Source organism: Diabrotica undecimpunctata, chromosome 4 (assembly GCF_040954645.1).
Source record: "Diabrotica undecimpunctata isolate CICGRU chromosome 4, icDiaUnde3, whole genome shotgun sequence".
Classification (NCBI taxonomy): domain Eukaryota; kingdom Metazoa; phylum Arthropoda; class Insecta; order Coleoptera; family Chrysomelidae; genus Diabrotica; species Diabrotica undecimpunctata.
In genome coordinates, this window is record NC_092806.1 from 143,727,113 (window position 1) to 143,750,933 (window position 23,821).

Genomic DNA, 23,821 nt, shown 5'->3' on the forward strand with positions numbered 1-23,821 from the left:
AATAAATAGCTACATTTAAATCAGATATATATATATACTTTCTTTAATCATAAATAAAATTTTAATAACGATAAAATTTGATTTACCTATTAATAGTTTTTATTACAACCAATAAAAGCATAAATTGAATGGGGGCGTGAGTAATTTTGCGGTTATAAAAATTAAAAATAAATAGCAAATAAATCAGATTACATAAAATAAATTTAGTGGTGTAAATATAATCTCAGCGCCACCTATCCACAAAAACTACTACTATTAATATTATATTTTATGTCATATTATGTCACTGGTTTATTATAAAGAAATATTTATTAAATAAATATGTTTTATTTAATACAGAAATAACGTTGTTTATAAAGAAATATAGTCATTGGAAAATTTATTAAATAACGTCTTTAATAATAACATTGTCTTATTAAGAAGAACTTATAATCAACTCAGTCATTTCCAACCAGGTGTACACCACAAAAGGAACCTTTTCACCGCCTTTATTGACTACAAGAAAACCTTTGATTCAGTACTGCATGAATGGCTTATAGATGTATTGAAAATATATAAAGTCGATGATAATACAGTGAGCTTTTTAAAGCATAGGATGATGGCGTAGAAGACTAAAATTCACCTTAAAATACCTAAAACAACATCGAAACTGAAGATATCCCAATTAATCGGTGCCTTTTCCAGGGGGATTCGTTAAGTCCTCTTTGGTCATCTTTTATATCAATTTTGAAAAGATGGGCATTAGTCACGCAATGACCTGTACGCATTCTAATTATAGTTGTGATGTGTCTCTTATCTTTATAATTTAAATTGCCATACCATGTCTTATCGGTGAATGTTGATTGAACTCTAGCATACCCACGATGTCTGGATGAGACTAAGATTCTCCATTTTTTTTTTAAATGTTTAAAATATCCTGTTTTAAGAAATTTAAAATGTCTTTTATGTCATATACCATTTTTCTGGGAATATTAAGATCTGTTCCAATTTTGGCCAAAGTATCTGCCTCTGAATTCCCAGGTATACCTGAGTGACCCGGTATCCAGGATAATTGGATATTATAACCATTCATGTTAGATGCAGCAATTAGCCTTTTTGTCGTAAGAACCCAATATTCAGAATTTGTTGCAAAAGAAGGATTACAGAGTTTTGTTATAGCCCCCTGTGAATCTGAGAAAATTATCACATTTTTAATTTTTTTATTAATGGCAGTTTTTACTGCATCATGCATGGCAATTATTTCTGCTTTGTAAATACTTAAATGGTTGGGAAGACGTGACGAAAATTTATAATTTAGGGATGGAATGAATATACCAAAACCAACTCTGTTGTCCCTCTTTGACGCATCAGAAAAAATGAAAGTATACTGAGATTTTAGACTATTGGTTTTGGCCTCAAAATTAATTCTTTGATATAATGTCTCCTTTTTTACAGTTACAGTTAAAAGACTTTAAAGGTTTATTGAGTATATGAAAATCAATTTCGTAACATGGAAAATTTGAACCTCTATATATTAACTATAAATAGGGCCTATACCGTTGAAGTGCTTCCACTAGGTATGGTATTTTGACTTTATTCCAATACTCCGGTCTATGGAATATTTTTAATAGAAAGTTGTTGATAAATTGAATAGTAGGATGATTTGTTATAACTAAGAATTTTGAAATTAATTTAAGGGCCAGTAGTTTTCTTCTATGTTCCAGAAATAATATAGATGCTTCGGCTAAAAGTGCAGCCCTGGGTGTCTACCGCATACATCCCATACATATACGCAATCCCTCATGAAACACCACATCCAATTTACTGAGAGCGGCCTTAGAACATAGTCTCAGAAACATTGATCCAAAATCAAGATGTGATTGGACTAGAGCAGAAAAGGCGATCAAAAGTGTGTTTGGATCTGCACCCCACCATACCCTACACAGTGCTCTTAATACATTTAGTGATTTTTTTGCTTTATTTGTAATGTTAGTAATGTGTGGTGACCATTTCATGTTTTCTTGCAGTATAATACCCAAATATTTAACCTCTTTTTAAAGGCAATGATTGCATTATTAATATGTACGGGGGGTGGGATGGAAGTCAAGAAAAGTCGCTTCTTTGCCGAATAAAGTATACTATTTTTTCTTCAAACGTAGCAATTTTCAACCATAAATAGTACAATTCATACGCTATTTTTACTCGAAATTAACTGGGACAACTATCAAAGTCGTCTAGATGTTAGAAATTAAAATAATTAAGTCGTCGGTGGGATTTGCGTCTCCCTGGTTACAGTTGTTTGACAGTTGTTTGCAATTATTAAAGACAGCTTATTGTTGTTGCAACCGCAAGCGCAAATTTAGTGCGAAACTGGAAAACCTAAACGAAATTGAGTCCGCGGCTAATGACGCAGTAGCACGTTTGGGGCCCTCCAAGTCCGGAATAAAGTATCGGTTAGCGTACAAGCACTTCCAAGAGTGGTGCGATACAAGAGGAGTACGGCAAGTTACCGAAGAGATTTTACTGGAATATTTTAATATAATGGAAAATGAAAATAAATGGAAATCTTCTACAATGTGGTCACGATACGAAAAAAACAAGCGAAGGATATACTGCAAAGAAGTCTAAAGTTTTCACTAAAGACGAGTTTGATAAATTTTTGTTTGAAGCGCTAGATAAGTTGTATTTAGGATTAAAGGTAAAAAAAATTATATTGCAAAGCATGTAGTATACTCTACTAAATTATAAAAATATTTCAGATTGTTTTGTTAATTGGGGTTACCGGCGCCTGTCGATGCGACGAAATGGTAAAAATGAAGACTGTGTACATTGAGGATAAAGAAAATGTAATAATTATCAAAATCCCAGACAGTAAAACACGACAAATTAGATCTTTTACGATAATTGGTCAAAACTACATTAAACTGTATAAAAAGTATGCATCACTGCGGCCTGAAAATTTCACAGAAAACCGATTTTTTATCAAGTACCAAAATGGAAAGTGTTACCGAAGCGTCATAGGAATACAGTCGATCAGCGCAGTAGCCCAAAAAGTAGCTAGTTATTTAAATTTAAACGATGCAAGCGCATACACGGGTCACTCTTTACGACGAACTTCAGCAACACTTTTAATTGATGGAGGCGGAAATCTAGAATGCCTCAAATAACATAAAGGCTGGAAATCAAGCACGGTTGCCGAAGGATATATAGAGGATTTAATAAGAAATAAGAACGATAATGCTCAAAAAATTTTAAACCCTCATGATTCGCCAACATCGGGAATGATTGCTGAAAGTTGTTCTCGACCATCAGTATCATCAACAATTACCAATGCGTATCAAGAGTCGGGAACATTTTTGCACGGTTTCAATTTTGAAAATGCCTCATTAACTTATTGTACTTTTAATATTACTATAAATAAAAATGATGTTTAATTGTTGTTAATGACATTTGTGTTGTTGCTTTGTGACATGTTTCATATTGTTGCCATGACAACATTTTTCCCTCCGCCGTAAAGAAATGGGAAAAAAAACTGCTGCCGGCGGAGACATCAAATTTTTGACAGGATCAAGTTAGATAAGTAATATCATCATTATTTGACGTTTGAAGAAAAAATAATTTTATCCTCCAATAAGATAGTTATCCTGTTCACACTGCAATTATAATAAACCGGTGGCTCCAGAATACCAATATCGAAACCTTACCATAGCCCAGCTACAGTCCAGATTTAAACCCAATCGAGAATGTGTGGAGGGTTATTAGAAAACTGTTGTATCGGCGTAATTTTATACCTCAAAATGCTGAAGAGCTGTGGCACGGTATACAACAGGTTTGGAAAGAGGTCTCTGAAGAAGACAAGTTCATAGTACCTTTCACACAGGGGGACCGAAGACTATAAGCTGATATCAATGCTGATGGACATATTACAAAATATTAATTTTATTTTTGCATAATTTAATTTAATATAGTTTTGGTCTTCCAGACCCTCGCTTTCTTTTGAGAGTTTCTTGTTCCCTCCATTTTTTATTAATAGAAAAACTGTGGTTCTGCTTATTATAAAATGTTTTGCTACCTCTAATAGTGCTACAATTCTTGCTTTAATATATTCTTGAGTTATTTAGATTGTTTTATTCAATTTGAATCAATTATTGTCCTACTTAATTGTAATTAAATGTTACTAAAAATAATTACATTTCACTAAAAACTACTAGTAGGCTACTTTTTGCAATTGATAATAAATAATTTATTTTCGAAGCGCATATCTTTAAAATTATATCCGTTAGACCCTCAGTATTATACTTTTTTGAAGTGGAATTAGGGTGTTATATTTAAAAAAGGAGCCGATGACGTCATCACTTCAATGTGTGTCACCTTGTATAATGAAGTTTTATTCTAAAATGTAGAACATTAAACTTAAAAATCGACGTATTTTGAATTTTTTTTTATGAAATATCTAATTTAGTCCATCCTTTACGGATACACTGTATAAATAATTTTGTGAGAAAACTGTTTTGAATAATAAATTTTATGTTATTTCTAATTTTGGTTATTAAGTTTGGTATATGAAATAGAAAAATAAATAAATTGTCATATCCCAATCACCATTTTTCTCGGAATTAAAGAACAAGGAATCACACTAATGGTTAAGATTTATTTTAGCTAAATCACAATTATAGACTTCCACAAACTGGTTCTGCTGTGTCGATACATTCAGTATATCTTCTAAATAAATTTCTGGTATATAGACATGTACGATCATGAATTTTTTGTATACAAGTATTATTCGCCATGTCCCATGCCCACACAAGACGATAGAGTGGATCAATTGGCAAGCAAGGTTTTATGTGTGGAGGTAAATAGCAGTCTGTAACAAAAAACAAAGTTATTTACACTAGATCTAAAAATTTCAAATAGATTCTAAATTTTAAATACCATTATTATAATATACTACGAGTGGCTATTTAAACGAGTAAACATTGTTTGCTGTTTCACTGTTCCTGTTTGTGTTTTATAGAGGTTATAGTTACATTTGATAAGGTATATATAGCGACTCAAGAAATGGATACAATGAATGGAGCAAAAAATTTATTGGTTTTTGGTGAGAACGTAATTTCTCGGATACTGTTTTACTAAATTGAAGTTTAGGAAGTTGCTACAACTAATTAAGCAACATCACTTCTGAAGGGATATGAAGAGAAATATTGGACTGTGACATAACAATATAATTTTTGTTTTATGCCTAAAATATTTATATTTACAAAAAATAGGTCACTTCAAAAGAGAGTGACAAATTGTTCAATGTACAATATGGGTATTGTATTTTAAACAGAAGGACGTTGTACCTGTACTGTTGTACCTAGACACAGTATACGATAAATATAAAAGTATATTTTACTTGATCTATCTTTTATGAACAATAAACACAAAGCGAAACGAAGCTGATGATATAAAATAAATCTTTTATACATATTAATAAAAACAAAATGTAATTTAAACTAATTTTATAAAACTTAACATCTCTGGAACTTCATAAACTTCCCTAAAGCAACGAATGTTTTTTGTATGTCCAATTTTACGTTCAATATCGTATACTGAGTATAAGTTTCGATCTTTCCTCTCAGGCCATTTTCAATGTTTGATATGTTTTTCAAAAGATTCTTATTCTATTATATCAACCATTTTTCCAGAAAAATAATTATTTTCGTAAATAAAAATAACGAAATTATCCCACTGAAATTTTGAAACTTCTAAATTACTGTTTTGGTTTTCAATTTTATAATCATAAATTTCAAAAGAGACTTTAGACATATCTGATTGTTGTAACGAAAAATTATCATCTTCTACAGAAGAGTAAGAATCTTTTCTTCTGACGGACTTCTTCTTGTTTTTGCCTTCAGATGCATTTTGTTGCGAAACTTTAACATTTATTTTTCTCCTGGGGTGTCTGTTAAAATACACGACTTTCCTTTTTGTCTTCTCCTTCCATCATTGTTTTTCCAGCTTTAAGGACAATATCACCAGAAACCAGATAGACTTTATTCTCATTAACAAAAGATTCAAGAACAACTTGACTTCGGCGAAGACCTATCCAGGAGCAGATGTCTCATTGGACCACAACCCATTAGTTGGCCAAATAGAACTTAAGCTAAAGAAAATCATCAAAAGTAAACCTAAACAGAACCTGGTTTATGATACTACAAAAGACTCCGTAGTTCGTCGGAATGTAAGAGATGTAATGAGAGAAAAACTAGAAACGGCTAAATAACAAGAACAGAGTGTAGAACAAAAATGGAGTTATATCAAAGACGTAACGCTAAATGAGGGAAAGAACATCTGGGAAAGAACACAAGCGTAAAAAATAAAGAATGGATGACTGATGACATTTTGCAGATGATGGATCAAAGGAGAGTAATAAAAAACAGGGATGCGAGATACCAAGAAATCAACCAAACAATTAAAAAAGAAATGCGAAGAGCCAAGAAGACATGGAGGCAAGAAAAATGTTAACTAGTCGAAGAGCTCCAAGTAAAACACAATCATACAAATATCCACCAATAGATTCAAAAAGCCACTGGTCAATACAAGAGAACAAATACACACCTCGTCATAAACAAAGACGGGAACCTGGCGACGACAGTTAAGGAGAAGTTGGTGACCTGGAAAATGTACATCGAAGAACTTTTCTGATACTACCAAGTAACCTTCCAAAAATAAATTGCATGACAGGGCCGTCAATACTAGAAAGCCAGGTGAAAGTAGCTTTAAAATAGTCTAAGAATGGTAAGGCCAGAGGTCCGGATGAAATAGCCGTTGGACTTATTAAGGTGAAGTGAAGTAAGCACGAAAGAGTTAAATGAACTGTTTAACGCCATATACGATACAGGTAATATTCCAGAGGAAAGGCTATTGTCAACATTTGTAATACTACCAAAAAAACAATCTGCGGAAACATGCGAAGATTTACGAACTATCAGCCTTATGAGACACGTACTTAAGATTTTTCTTTAAATCATACATGCCAGAATTTAAAAAAAATGTGAAGAAAATATTGGTGAGATGCAATTTGTATTCCGCAATTCCATGGGTACACGTGAAGCACTTTTCACCTTACAAGTCTTGCTTCAGAGATGCCGCGATAACAGTTGTAATGTCTATATTTGTTTTATTGACTACGCCAAGGCATTTGACCGTTTTCAGCACCAGAAGGTGGTCGCCGCCCTAGAAACAGTAGGATTAGATGAGAAGGACATTCGGATCATCACAAATTTATACTGGGACCAGCGTGCTCAAGTCAAGGTTGAAGGCCAGCTGACCGACTAAGTGAAGATCATGCGAGGAGTAAGGCAAGGCTGTGTGCTCTCGCCGACTCTTTTTAATATAAAAAAAGAGGTTAATCTTTAATTAGGTAACTGGTCAGTTACCAGCTGAAGTCCGTTTTAAGAGGTTTACTCTCCGGACACTGGAACTCACTTAAGCATGGGTGTATGTTACCTGAAGTAAAATTTAATTAAAATATTAAACATCATATAATATTATCAACATCATGTACAATCTTTGGTAACACATTACATTTTAAAGGGTTTTTACCCAAATATTTTGGTGGCTCAGGCATGGTAACCTGTATTTTAACCTGATGATGGAACAGTTGTTCCGAAAACGTTCGTGTTTTTAATGTTGCCCTTTTAAGGGTTTTTATAAAATAAAATATACCCACATACAAAGATTAACCTCTTTTTGTTATACGTGGTATACAGCCAGCTGCAGGAATTATTTTTATTGTGGATTTTCTTTTTAATATATACTCTGAGGAAATTTTTACTGAAGCCCTCACAAACCTAGAGATGGGAATTCGAGTGAACGGAGAATACATCAATAATATTCGCTACACCGACGACACTGTGCTACTAGCAACCAAACGATCTACAAGCCTTACAAGTGCCGAGTGAGAACTGTAAGCGTAACATATGGACTAGACCTTAATATTAAGAAAACTCAATGCATGGTTGTCAGCCGTGCAAATGTAGATCCCGGGACACTAATGTTAGGTAGCGAAGAGATCCAGAGAATCAACAGATTCACTTACCTCGGAACTACCCTCAACTCACAATGGGACACGCTCAAGAGATTAAATCCAAACTTGAAATGGCACGGTCTACAATTATTAAGTTGAGATCTTTGCTGTTCTGCAGTGATCCCAGTTTGGGAACCAAGATGCGGATAGTAAGGTGATACATGCTTCCAGTGTTACTATATGGAGTTGAAGCCTGGACACTGACGCAAGCCACAGAAAAGCGGATTGAAGCCTTCAATATGTAGATCTACAGGGGTATACTAAAAATATCGTATGCGGACTATGTCACCAACGTTGAGGTCCTACAGCGCATGACAAAAGAAAAAGAGTACTTAATTTAGTGAAACAACGTAAGCTTGAGTACCTCGACCACCTGATTCGAAACGAAGAAAAATATCGAATTCTTTAATTCGCAGGATAAAGTATTTGGCAGAAGAAGATCAGGACGTTGTCGTAGCTCGTAGTTAAAAAACCTCCGACAATGACCTCAGCGGAGCTGATTGACGGAGCAGTCAACAAAACCATGATAGCCTTATGATCGCCAACATCCGGACCGGATAAGGCACTGAACAAGAAGAAGAAGCTTTTAGATAAGGTCTAATCATATTTGGTCTAACAACAAAAGTGGATGAAGTATCGGCTTTTGGGACTCTATCTATATAAGGATTTTTACAGCTATCGCTGCGTTCCTTCTTTCAGCCTACGTCTCCAGTCCTTTCTATTCTGCCATTCTCCATCTCTAAGGTCTCGTCTTTCCATGGCCTCGTCCACTTCATCCCTCCATGATCTTCGGGGTCTATCTCTTTTCCTCCTTCCTATTGGGCTCCAATCCAAAATTTTTGCTATCCACCTTGTATGATCTGTTCTTCTCACATGTCCATACCAAATTAAACATTTTTCTTCGATGTAGCTGAGTATGTCTTGTTCTACTACCATTCTTCGTTTTATCTCCTCATTTCTGATGCGATCCATTTTTGTCACTCTGCAGCGTCTTCTCATGAACTCCATTTCAGTTGCTGTGATTTTGGACCTGTTTCGTTTATTTATTACCTAATTTGGGGCTCATTGAGATGAAATATCAGCTTCTGCAATTAAATAAGACGAAATCTTAGCCTCTGCAGCTAATTAATATAAAATGTCAGAATAAGCGGCTGTATTTGTGCCTTCGTTTTATCAAAAGTAACATCATATAAAGAATTAGTGAGCTGTGTTTATAAATAGTCCGAGTCGTCTAAAATGTTTTCTTTCGTTAACTGGATAAATTCCCGTAGCTTTAAATCCTTGCATAATTTTATTGTTAAATCCTTGCATAATGTTATTGGGAGTAAAAGCTTTCCCAACTAATAAAGCTCCATTGTTAATTATTATTTTTTTAACCGCATATCCTAGAGTAATCATTATTTCATCTGTTCCAGTGCTATAATATTGTTTTAATCGTTCAAACGCTTCTTTGTGTAGAGGCTGTAGCTTGAGGCTTGTAAATGTCACTAAAATATTATTGCTTCGCTTGGATAAATTTATAACAGGCACACTGATGTGACTCTTATGATTGTCCATAAGCACAATACACGGTGAGTCAGTAAAAGGCCTTACGTGTTTTATAAAGTGTAAATATTAGCAAAGGGGATATGAAACCTCCATCATCAATAATAGCACAGATCACAAAGACCGTAGAATCTCGCTCAGCACTTGTCATTGAACCGATTTGTGTAACGCCTTTAGATCGTAAGATTTCTGGTAAAACGTTTACAGTGGAGAGTCCGGTTTTATTAATTTTCCATAAAGTGGAAGGTAAAATGTCAAAACACTTTAACAATGCAGCCTTATAGTTCGTAAATACCGCAGGCTACTACATAGGTTTTATTAAAAGCAGTCGAACGAGCTTAATTTGTGTCTACTGGCTTTCGCAAACTAAGTCGTTGATGACTTTTGCGAAAAATATGTAATCAGTAATCTCCGGCCATCTTGTGCTCATCACATATTTCCGGATACTTTTGATTATAATGATTTGCAAACTGAGGTCACAATCTAAACGTTTTTAAGGGTTAATTCATATTGTAAATCACACAGCATGAGCTCTTCTTCATCTGTAAATGCTGTCTGTTGCATTAAATTATCGTGTAAGGTACTAGTTTTCTTTCCTATCATAAAACAATGTTTAAAATAGCGCCTTAGGATGTTCTACTATTATTACAAGGTTTAGATATCGCAAATAGACATTTTCTTTTCTTTCAACAACTGAACGACCTGACGCAACTGTTTCTCATCGAGCGAAGTTTGTTTTATGTATTAATTACTGTGTGGCATATTTTCTGGAGCCTGAAATGATTAAAAAAATACAAAATAAATATGAACGTTTGACAACGGATTTTGAAACATGTTTTACAAATATCCAATAATAAATCCAAATATCAAATAAATCACCAAGTTGTACCTAAGACATGTCCTGGGTACAGCTAGTGTATTGTGCCCGAAGTACATCTACCTTACTTAATTTTATAAAAGTTGCAATATCCTTAAAAATGTAGCTTACAGCATCCTAACCTTCAAACGATTGCAAGTTGATTAAATGGTCTGGTCTTCGGGATACTAATTTTTTCACAAAGCCAAACTTATAGATTTATTGCATGACTTTAATATTATCCAAAAAACTTACTTTTTAACAGAAAAATATAAAAATTTCTTGAAGTCTTAATAGGTTGAGTTTGACGGGCTATCACTATGCAAGACTTTGTAAAAAGACATTTAAGCAGCGTTGCCAATTGATTATCAAACAATCAAGCGTACAAAAATACTGAAAAGTTTGTTGTGACTAAGGTACACTGTCCAATGTACAACATGCTCTCCAACTATTAGCCAAATTTGTCAACTTTTTAGTACAAGGCAATACATCCAATGGATTTCTAACAATTCCTAATAACTTGCAATTTCTCATGACACTCTAAAAATTTTTTAAAACGAACTAAGTGATATACTTCCATAAAGTGACATCAACCCCTTCTTCTTCTTCTCGTGCCACTCCTAGCGGAGATTGGAAATCATCATGGCCACTGCGACTTTGTTAGCAGCGCGCCTAAAAAGTTCAATCGAACTACACCCGAACCATTCACGTAGATTACGAAGCCACGATATTTTTCTTCTTCCCACACTTCTTTTGCCCTTAATTTTGCCCTCCATGATATTTCTTAAAAGTTCGTACTTTTCACCTCTCACAATGTGCCCCAAGTATTCCATCTGTCTAGTTTTTATCTCATTTAGAATTTCGCATCTTTTGTCTAAAGTTTGGAGCACTTGCGTGTTAGTGACGCAGTCCATCCATGATATTCTGAGAATGCGCCTATAGTACCACATCTCGAAAGCTTCGATGTTTTTTGTGGTCAACTGTTTTAGTGTCCAAGCCTCTACTCCATACAACAGGGTATAAAAGACATAACACCGCAGCATTCGTATTCGTAACTTTATATTGATATCACGATTGCAAAAAAATTTGCGCATTCTATTAAAGACTGATCTAGCGATTTCTATTCTACATCTAATCTCTTTTGTTTGATCAGTATCGTCTGTGATCCAAGCACCTAGATATTTATAACAGGACACACGCTCAATCGTTGTATTATCTATTACAAGATTAGCTCTGATGTTCTTTGATTTCGTGATTGCCATAAATTTAGTTTGTTTCAAATTAATTTTCAAGCCGTAACTGTTACAGTATATATTGAGACTTTGAACGAGATGTTGTAGTTCTACTAGCGTTCCGTTAGGAGAACCGTATCGTTAGCATAACTTATATTGTTGTTTGTCTCACCATTTATTATCAGACCAAGATCTTCTTCCTCGAGTGCTTGTTCAGAAATAGCTTCACTATACAGATTAAATAAAAGTGGCGACAAGATGCATCCCTGCCGGACTCCTCGACGGATTTGAATTTCTTCTGTTAGCCTACCCTCAACCTTCACATTTGCTGTTTGATTCCAATATATATCAACCCCTAGTGACCTTAAAAAATAAGATATATATTATTATTACATATAATTAATTTCTTCTTCTTCAAGTGCCATCTTCGTTTCGAAGGTTGGCGATCATCAGGGCTATACGTATTTTCGAAACTGCTGACCGAAACAATTCGTTGCTGCTACAGCTATACCATTCCCGTAGATTCTTTAGCCAGGAGTTTCATCTTCTTCTTATATACCTATTTCCTGTTATTTTCCCTTGCATAATTATTCGAAGCAGTTCATATCTTTCGCCTCTTGTAATGTGTCCCAAGTATTGCAGTTTTCGTTTTTTGATAGTAAATATGAATTCCTTTTCTTTATTCATTCTTCTCAAGACCTCGACATTTGTGGTTCTCTCGGTCCATGATATTCTCAGGATTCTGCGATACATCCACAGTTCAAATGCCTCTAATTATTAATTTATGTAACTGTAAATCATAACTTAATCGATTACCTAAAGACACTATTGATCATAAACATAGTTCCTTTACGTCACGAATGTTTGCCAATCGAATTAATATATACTTAACCAACATCGTATTCGATATGATTTGGCAAAAATATTATTAACCGTCTTAATACTCAGCTGGTCTTTTTTGCTTCATTCTTAAAATCGCCAATTCATAGCTAAATCATGTGTTTCTCATAAAAAGTGTAAGCAGTGCATTGAGAATGTATAAATATGGACCAAGAGGACACGTTATAAAATTCTATTTGATAAACTCCATCCACTTGGCTCGGGCACATTTTGACAGATTCATTGTCGGAAACCTACAACACAACAATTCCTACTTCTCAGCATTAATAGCTCAAGTATGCTACTATTGCAGACTTCTTTCTTTAAAAAAAAAAGGAGAATTATTCTAAATAGTGGAAGTGTATACTAAACCCATTAAATTGTGGGTAGTATATATTTAAAAAATATATTTTAGTTGTAATAGTTGTATATATAATTTAACATAACTATTTATTATATGGTGTAGATAAATAAATATTGATTGTCGGTAATTCGCAAAGTTCTATTTTATTTACTATTTAGTTTGTTTACTATTAATATTGGCTATGAGTACGTGTGCTTGGTTGTATAGTAATTTCCAGCCACTTTTAGTTGTCAAAAAGTAACTAACTTCGCAAAAAAATAATTACTAAATTCACTAGACAGTTCGGACTGGGAATAGCGAACCGAGTTTACACCCATGATTTGGAATATATGTGAAACCTTTAACAAGATCGGAGAAGAACATCTAGTAGAAAATAAAGAGAAGAGGAAAAGTTGGATGAATGACAATATACTGCAACTTATAAAAGAAAAAAGAAAATTAAAGAATAACAAAAGAATGTTCAAAAATATTCAGAGACAAATAAGAACCGGATCTTCTTCTTAAAGTGCCTATCCGTTCTGGATGTTGGCGATCATCACGGCTATCTTTACTTTGTTTATTGCAGCGCGGAACAGTTTAGTGGTAGTCGTGTTAAACCACTTTCGTAAATTTTGAAGCCAGGAAATGCGTCTTTTTCCCGGTCCTTACTATTTACCTTCCCTTGGAGAATCAGCTGGAGAAGGCCGTAACGTTCTTGATTTCTCATTACATGTCCTAGATATTCCAACTTTCTAGTTTTGACGGTCATGAGAATTTCACATTCTTTCCCCATTCTACGCAGGACCTCCACATTAGTAACTCTGTCAATCCAGGATATACGTAAGATGCGCCTATAACACCACATTTCGAAAGCTTCGAGCCGATTCATAGATGCAACAGTCAGTGTCCATGCTTTAATTCCGTAGAGCAGAACTGTGAATATGTAGCAGTTCAATAGACGGCATTTTGTTTTTAATGATATGTCTCGACTGTTGAAAATGGTTCTTATTCTAACGAATGCTGCTTTTGCTTTTATTATTCGCTGTTTAATTTCTGTTGAGTCCCATTGGCTATTTAAATTGGTGCCTAGATATGTATATTGCTCGATTCTTTCGATATTGTGTTGGTTGATTGTAAATTGAGCGTTTAGTATTGGTTTTTTACTAATTGTCATAAATTTGGTTTTCTTTATATTAAGAGCTAGTCTGTATTTGTTGCTGACTTCTGTTATGCGATTTGTTAATATCTGTAAGTCATTCAGATTATCGGCAAAAACTATAGTGTCGAATATATATATATATATAATATAATATAACTATAAGAACCGGATAAAAAGGTAAAACAAGTAAATGGTCTTCAAAAATCCAACACAGCTAGCAAACTGCAAGGTGAACAGGAAACATCACCACAGACAAAAATCAAGAAATATGCATATGGACCGAATACATACAAAAACTTTTTGATGATGATAGGTCCGAACAACCTCCTTCCTAGATATGTAATGACTACTTACCAATCACATCAAATGAAGTGTAAAAAGCAATATCACAACTAAAAGATGGATTTGAATTGACGGAAAATGTGTCAATAACATCAGATACACGGATGACATGGTAGTATTAGCTGACAGTTATAAAGCCCTCCAAGAGGTAATGAATCACAGAAGTGAGTCAGAGATATAGACTTTTACTGAACATTAAGAAAACAAAATGTATGATGATCTCTAAGAAGGAAGAGCAAATTAAAAGAATTATTGTGAATGGTCAACCAATAGAAAGAGTAAAAACACACCTACTTGGTACGAATGTCAATGAAAATTAGGACCATTCTCTAGAAATAAAATGTAGGATAGAGAAATTAAGATTTCACAAAGAAAAAGGGATGTTAACCACAATAAAAACAGCCAAAAACAGCGAAAGATATGAGTTGAATGACAAGAAAAAGAAAAACGAAGACCATGAAGGCAAAATATTTCCTGGTTGAAGTATCTACAAACGTGGTTCAACATAACAACCACAAATCTTTTCTGAGCAGCAGTTTGAAAAATACAAATTGCCGTAATGGTCGCCAACATCCGAAACGAATAGGCATTAGAAGAAAATGAATCGGAAACAGTCCAAAAAATCATTCAAATGATTGTTACTTTTGAACAGTACAAACGTCAGGATTTAACAAGGAAAATAAATGTAAATAAATGTAAGTAAAATAGTGTCTAAGTTTAAAATTGTCTCATGAACTATACGTCCAGTGTCTTATTTAATTTAATTCTCAGCTGTTTGCCAGTTACCATTGCCAGTTTTTTATTAATTACCCTATTTAGAAATACGGGAAAATGGAGTCTGGTAAAAATCCAAGTTATCCCAACGATAAATATTTTGAAACCAAAAAAGATTTTGTTTCTAAGAAATTTAATTAGCAAGAGTTAAATTATTAAGTACGACAATTAAGACTATACAAGAAAGCTTCACAGCATCAAGACTGTGCAAGAAACACCTGTTTAAAAAGGGTGCTAAACTATTCTATTTTCGATCGACAGAAAGTGTGATTTTACAATACTTTCGTGAGTTTTTTAAAATTAAAGTGTTTATCTACTAGATACTACTACGTAAGTCATCTATACGTAATTATTATTTTATTATTGTGAAAAGAAAACGTCAAATAATAAATATACACCACCGTACAATCATTTTGTGAGGTTAGCTGCTATAAGTAGCTTATAGTAGCATGCGATTGGTTTTTCACTTACCAGAGTCGGAGTAAGGCCTTCGCCACCGCAGCTTAAAATGACTTCACACAATGTAAACACACCTTCCGATCTAACCAGTCCAGTAAATCAACGTTCGAATATCACAAACAGTTATGCTTCAGCCGCTTCACATTCTTTTCCGAGTAAGAACCAAGCAATTGTATTTAGTTGTATCGATAATGCTAAACTGCAGGATTATCGATATGTATATTAAAAAAATATTATTTTTTCATCTAGATTATCTCATAATAGAATCTGCATGTATTTGGCAAACAAAACCGTAGTAGATAACTTCATGACACAACATGGCTCTATAGAAGTACTCGGCGAAGTTGTAACAGCACGAAGACTTGTCTCTCCAGCAGAAAGACTAGTCTTGTCTGGAGTCTGCCCGTCAATTCCTCATCAAGTATTAGTTGAAGAATTACAGAATATCGGTTTAAAGCTTATTTCCTCAATAACATTTCTGAAAATTAGCTCGACTCTTCCCGAATATAGTCACATATTGAGCTTTCGGAGGCAAGTTTATATAAGCACTATAACATCACCAATTCCAGATTCTATTCTAATAAATTTCGACCAAACACCTTACCGCATATTTTTGTCACAAGGTACACTCACCTGCTTTATTTGCAAAAATGCAGGACACATATCATCCCAATGCAAAACCAGTTCAGTAACGGAATCAACTCATATTGAGTCAAACAATGAAGTACCAAATCAAACAGCTTCAACAAGTATACTACACAAGGTACCAAACACCTAGCAGTCATCAAGTTATCCATTATCAAATCCGAGCATATCACCTACACCTACAAATCTCCACGACAAAGAAACTACTAATACTCCTACTCATAGCAACACTTTTAATCAACCTCCTTCAGCAGCAATACCGTTTTCACAAACTTCGAAAGCAATATTTTCCAATCTATTAGTTCCTTTTCCATTAGATACAACTGCAGAAAATTCTAATAAAACTGATACATCACCACAATTTTTTGAAACAACCATTTCAACCAATCTTACAAATAAAACTACAAGCTCGACTTCTGTCACTACCAATGAGTTTGCTCCAGTACTTCCAAATGTAACAAAGCCACATCATCTAAGTGAAAACTCTAATAGCAATTGCGAAAACGCAAGTTCTTCCATAAAACGCAGTATTGGTGAGATCGACACGCCTCCTTCAGATTCAGCAATTTGATCAGAAAATCTGTTTGCAAAACCCAAACTCTCTAAACCAAAAAAACCACGCTCATCTAAAGTCCAATCTACACGGAAAACTCTTGAAAATTTCATTGATAATCATACCCCACCATTTGTTTTAAATTTCCACCAATTGTCCTTACTGATTGATAATGTCCAAGGCTCCCCCGACACTTTTAGCGTCGTAAAAGAATTTACAACTGATATGGCTGGTTTACTCCATCTTTTACAAAGCAGCTATCAATATGCAAATGATAGATCTACAAAAAGCAAGTTTACAAAACTTCAAAAGAAACTACACAACCACTTAGGGAAAGAGATTTCTGACTTAGATAGTGACTCTTCTGTAGACAATCGTTCAGTATTCTCTCACTCTCAGGTGTGAGGTTCTTTCACACGTCGAAATAACAGAAAATGAAGAATCTGACAGGATTGCACGAGAGGCAATTGTGTTTCCAGTGCATTAAAAGCTTATTTTAAAAAGTGTTGTGTTTGTGGCGAAATGAGTGGTCTCAAACTAATTCCAATTTAAATAAAATCAAAAATAATGTGTCTCAGTGGTTTCCATCGTCGCGCAATAGACGAGAACAAATTGCGGTTGCGCGTTTACGTCTAGGACATACCAGATTAACGCACTCCTACTTTTTCACAAAGAAAAATCCACCTATATGTGATCAGTGTAACGTCCGATTAACAGTCGAACACTTTTTAACAATTTGTAGTAAATATGACCAAGAAAGACAGCGCTACAAGATCCACTCGCTCTACCACAGGCTTTGGGTCAAAACTGTTCCTGTGACAATAAAGTGAATTATCTTAGATCCATAAACATTTTGTATAATCTGTAGGTGTTTAACTTTGTTATTTATATTTTGTTCCGTCGCTAATAACCTTTTGGTGGATGCGACATCTTTTTCTAATAAAAAAAAAATACTTTCGTAATGACGGTGAATTTATGTCTTGCCATAATGTACGCGGTTTAATGAAAGAGTTAGGAATTTCAGACTATACTGCAACTGAATGGCGACTGTTTAGTTATATATAGCTCAAAGTGGAGTTTGAAGTAAACACCAACGATGAGTAAACTTTAATTAAGGAGATCACAGTTGTACAAATTGTAGTAAAATTTGAGAGTAGATAACTTTAATTAAAGAAAACTAAATTGTTGCTTATATATTAAAATAAAAAAATTACCACTCCTCATAAAATCACAATGTAAGTCTTCATTATCAACATGAGCCTTCGAAGGAAAAATGAACACAACGGCAACGGACAACAATATGCAAATGAACTTCATATTTTAACTTTAGAAAGAGCAGCAATAAATTAAATTTTTTTAATTTATAACAATGAAATAAAGATTATAAATTTAGAATAAGCAGCTACATGTAAATTAAATATATATACTTTCTTAATTGATAAATAAAATTTTAGTAACGATAAAAATTATATTAATGTTGATATTTTGATATTTTTAATTTGAACCAAAAAATCGTAAATAGAATGTGGGCCGGAGTAAATTTGTCGGTCATAAAAATTAAAAATTAATAAAAAATAAATTAAATTACATAAAATAATTTTATAAGCGAATATTTAATAATTTAATGTACATTTTCTTGATTAATAGATGTGATTCTAGATCTTGGTTCATAAGTTAATAAAACAGTTTATCGTTAATTAATAGTTTTGGTCGATTGACATTCCCAATGTATAATTAAATCTTTTTTTACTTGAACTGCATTGAGTTTATTTACTATGTCTCTTTGAAGTGATCCTAAAATTTTTTGCAGGCTGAGACCTATGTTCTTTTTTTTAATGAATTAATGGGTTAATAATGATGTAAATTCTGTCGTGAGCTTTACAAGAAAGCTAAAAATCCAAGCCTATAGCAAAAAAACCAAGTAAAAGATGATGTATAATACACTTTTAAGTGTAAGGTTTAACATAAGTTATACGTGGTATACAGCCAGCTACAGGAATTATTTTCCTTGTGGATTTTTTTAACATAAGTTCGGGAAAGTCCAAAATCCTTGAATTTACTAAAACAATTTCAACAGGTTTAGTGATCTAAATTTAAATGTTATAAATCTAACTATGGTAACTAACACCGTGACTGCGGTGGTTAAATACTTAATATACCAGTTTTTGCGTCATATGCCCCGAGAGATATGTAATGATCTATTTTGTCTGTACATCACATGCCCCCTATGGCATGTGACGTACAATCAATTATACATTTTGGTTTCACAATATCTTTTTTTTTGCCTATTCTGCTTTCCTGTTGGAATAAACTGTGTAGTATGGACTGGAATACTTGAAATCATTAACACAGGTCTCTTATCCATCTACTTAATAATTCTTAGTCCATCTTTCGTTTTTCCAATGACCTTTGTTGACTTTATCTTCTTGGACTGGTTAAAAATAGGTAGTATTCCTTTTCTGTTTTCTCTTAGAGTCCTACAATACAATATATTTTCTGCTAACAATCTTTTAACGAGAGATATTCCTAAATAAAAGTTATCAGCAAATAATATTTTGCCAGCTTTATCTGTGATACACTGTCGTAATTTTAGAACAACTGCTTCAGAGTATGTTGCATTAACTGATTGTTGTTTATTATTTCCTATGCAAATACTTACATTAAAAGTATAGCCTTCAGGAGAACAGAGTTTGTATAGTTTTACTCCATAGTTATGAGTCTTGTTGGGGATGTACTGGCAAAAATGAATTTTCCCTCTGAAAGGTACCATAGATTCATCTATAACAAAAATGTTGCCAGGCTTTATTATTCTTTGAAAAGTTTGAATCAACTTCGTAACTAAATTTTCTATTTTGCATAATCTCTAAGTGGTATTAGATGTCTCATTATTTTCTAAATAAAGAAGTTTCATTAAAAGCAAAAAGCGATCTCAAGTTAAAACTTTAGCGATAAATTTATTATGGAATATATCATCTTTAGACTAATACAAAGGTCAAAGGTACAAAGGTCGGTCAGATAGCCAAGCGGGCTGGGTGGCCGGTTTCTCATTCGCTTCACTGCGAGTGGTTCAGTGGAAGTGAGTTCGATCCCCAGCTCGGTGTACCGAAAACAAAAAGGCTAACGCAGCAGTTTAAAATTCTAAAATAAATCTGCGGCTTAGACTATAATATGCTGGTGTCTGATCGGCCTATGGTGGAGCAGTAGGGCGAGAGATAAGGGCTTGCGGGTCAGTGATACTCCTCCATAGATCTTTACCGGAAGAGCGAGGTGCCTAAATACCGGTGTATAATATATATAGGCTAATACAAATTTAAATGTGGTACCTGCGTGAGACCAATTGCGATTACTACCCCAAGGAAGGCTCTTATTTCAGTTTGGTTTGTGGCTGTCTAAAATTACCCTAGATTTTTTTAAGTGTTTCATACTTAATTGTTGAACAATATAAATGTTGGTTTTATTAACAATAATATCAAATATTTCATCAGTTACCAAATGACTAAAAACGTCAATTTTTTTTGTACCGCATGTGGTTAAATACCAACTAATGTAATTTTTTTTACTACAAAATTGTCACCATCTTCTTGTAAATCACACCATTCATCACTATCACTATTCTCAGCGCTCTGTTCATTATTATCTGATGGAACTTGCTCATAATGTGTAGTAATAGTTTCGTCATCACTATCATTAGAAGAATTTAAATTGGAGGATAAAGAAGATTTAGGAAAATAACTTTTATCTAGCAATGGACCGTCACTGTCAAAGGGATCTTCGATACTCTCGGCATCAGATGATGATTGAGTTGCTGTCTGCTCATTCCCCATATCGAGTTCATCAGCCTGTTAGTTATCCATTTTGTGTTCTATTTCTGTTTGCATAAACTGTTGTTCGTTTTCATTATTAAAATTTTCATGACTTTCAGTCAACCCTGTATTATCATGTAATTCATTTAAAATAGTATCTGTTTTAGAACTCTCTCTATTGGCATTTGCAACTTCTATCACCTTTTGTTTCACTATATTAACCATATATCTTGTCCTTTTCGACACTTTAACAAATACTGCTCACACTTCAATGAACCACAATAAACTGAAACTGAATATATACAGCGACAAGCACCAACAAGTTGAATCGAATGGCAATGACACATGCCTCCCGGGGTCTGTGACGCATAGTAACAATAAATTTTTGTTTATGTTGCGACAGGAGTCTCCAGGGACTTGTCTCATATTACTGACATCGATAGCGAGAATTAAAAATTTGCTATCGATAGCAATTTGTTACACTTAAAACGACGTACAAATACCATTTTTATCGCTACCGCAAGATGCGACGGTTTGGTCAGTTTCACTACAGCACAGTTGAAAAATTACGCACATGCCCCTCGGGATACGTGACGCCGTTAAGGTGTTAAGTAAGAACAAGAAACTGTAAAACGCATGCTAGAGCAACACAAAATTACAATTGTTGAAACAATTGAAAAAAATAAAGCGGAAATTCCAAAGGAACTTCTTGATCCCAGCACACCACAGTACTCGACTCGTCTATGTTTACATTTTTTAAATCCATTACTTTGGTGTCGTATATCTCAAGGAAAAAAAGTTGTGACGCTGTTATCATCTTTTCATTATGATGACTCGATTGATGAAAATTTTGGGGATAATTGTAAGCCCAATATTATTACTTTTTATAAAATTAAAAAATCAAGCGTTGACTCAGTTGACTAGAAATGTGCGGCTTATAACGTAAACAGAAACACCCAATGATGGCCAATGGTCATTGCTTATGATTTACTCAACATTGCAGGTATAAACTCTCACGTCATATATAAATGTAATGCAAATGAAAACGACCTCATTTCGAAACGAAGATTGTTTCTGAAATCAATTGGCTTAGCCTTGACAAGAGGGAACATGCTAACCAGAGCAAGAGACCATCATTTACAAAAGAATATCAGAAATATCGCCCAAAAATTCATGTAGTACATGAAGATCTAGCGCCTCCGCTTCCAAATACACGAGATCGTTGCGCCTATTGTCCAAACGGTAAAACATGATATTTTTGTGTCAAATGCCAAAAATGGCTATGCTTAGAGCATGTTAAACCGATTTGCGAATACTGCAATGAAAATTGAAATTAAGATTAAAATTTTGTACATTTTTGTACATAAAGAGTACATTTTTGTTAACTTTTTTGCATTTTCTGAAAGATGTTAATTTTATCATTGGGTTTAAAATGGTTAGTATGACCCTTTTTGACAAAAACCTGAAATACCAATTTGTTTTAAGAAATATAAAAAACAATATTAAAAATATTATTTTATTTCTCGTATACGAGGGTACACCTAAATTTATATACGTAATTTAATGTCTCTAAAATTATACAACTTCAAATAAATAAGGAATGGATCGATTTTTTTGCACCTGAGTGTAGTTAGTCTTCCAAATTAAGTATCAAGGTGGAAGAGGACTTATGGACATAGGTGAGCAACTGGATAAACAAGTTGCTTATTTAAGAACGTATTTTCAGGTATAGGCTAAGACATCTACTTTAAATCGAGCAATTTGCGCAGTAGATGATACAGCGTCGCCTGAATTGAGGGAACAAGAAATGCGCATAAACCACTTGACTAAGCAACAAAAAATGCGTACCTGGATGAGTAAACCTCTGCATGGGCGACATCTTAATGAGATCAGCCAAGAATATGTCGACAATACAGCGTCGAATTATTCTTTGACACCAGGAGAGATGTTTCCCGAGACTGAGGATTTTATACTTGCCATTCAGTATCACGTTATTCCAACTAACAATTACCTGAAATATATTGACAAAGGTCTTGTTTTGGTAAAAAATGATCTTTAATTGCCCTTAATTATTTTTCTTGGACACCTAAAAGCTATCTAAAGCTAATTTTACATTGTTATTAAAAGATTTTAATATGTTCATTTGCTGATTATGGGGGCATTAAATTTAAATATCAATCAAAGTTAACATTAATATTTAGAATTAGTAAGAAGTTTACCTTTTTTTATTGAGTATATTAAATATATAATTTTATATTTGATGTGTGCCTATTATTTAATTGTTTAAATTATATTTTGCAATTAAATTGTTATGTCATTTTTACCCACTTCGCATGAACTTTAATACGAAACCATAAATGTCTGGAACTTTTTCAATTTTCACTTTAACCTACCATTGCATAGCTGACAGTAAGAATCTGCGTAATTATTTACTACGTTATAGTTCTTTAGAAAATCCATTACTTACATGTACTTATGTAATTTTTTCATAATTTTTCCATAATGTAATTTTCCCATGTACTATCAATACGCTCGTTGCCCACGATTACTTTAATATTGTTCTAAACAATGATACCATTTTTTACATTTTTACTTGTTCTCTTAGTACTCTTAGCTTTTAAAGTACGTTAAACTCTTCATATTTACTTTGTAGAGTTTCGATTTCTTGGTATTTCTTCTTGGTTCTTTCTCTTTGGCTTATTTAATCTTCCTCTGTCTATCTCACTGTAATGCTTTATATGTAGAATTATCAGCTTCAAAATGTCTCTCGTCATCCATGTCTTATGTTTTACTTCCTTCGTTCTTCATAACTCCTTCCTCTATCGTTTTATTAACACTAGAAAGTCGGGCTTAGCATACCTACCTAGAAAGCCCGAAGGGATCATTTTAGCCCCAAGTTCCTAAATCAATAAAAACCAAGTTTAGAATTAACTATTTATTTGGGAATAAACAAAAAATAAAAATAAACAGTTTTAAAAAATTATATAAACTCTTGACGATAGAATTTGATTTAATTTTTTAGTTTCATTTTAAACATTTGGAACACCATACAGTTTGCAGTTTTTGGCATTTGCCACACATTGCCTTGTTACAGCCGTAGCACTCATTGGAAGTATGATTTCCTTTAAAAAACATTTTTAACTGACTTTTTTTTCTTTTTTGGCTAGTAACAGTGCTGGTG

The 23,821-nt window shown here is 33.6% G+C and overlaps 1 long non-coding RNA gene across 1 annotated transcript; it reads right to left on the bottom strand.

Annotated features, from left to right (window-relative positions):
- Window positions 1-4,616: 4,616 nt before the first annotated feature.
- LOC140438480 (uncharacterized) lies at window positions 4,617-18,226 on the bottom strand. Its single transcript, XR_011950551.1, has 2 exons — window positions 18,052-18,226; window positions 4,617-4,843 (listed from the first exon to the last, which is right to left on the bottom strand). It is a non-coding gene; the product is annotated as an uncharacterized lncRNA (long non-coding RNA).
- Window positions 18,227-23,821: the final 5,595 nt, after the last annotated feature.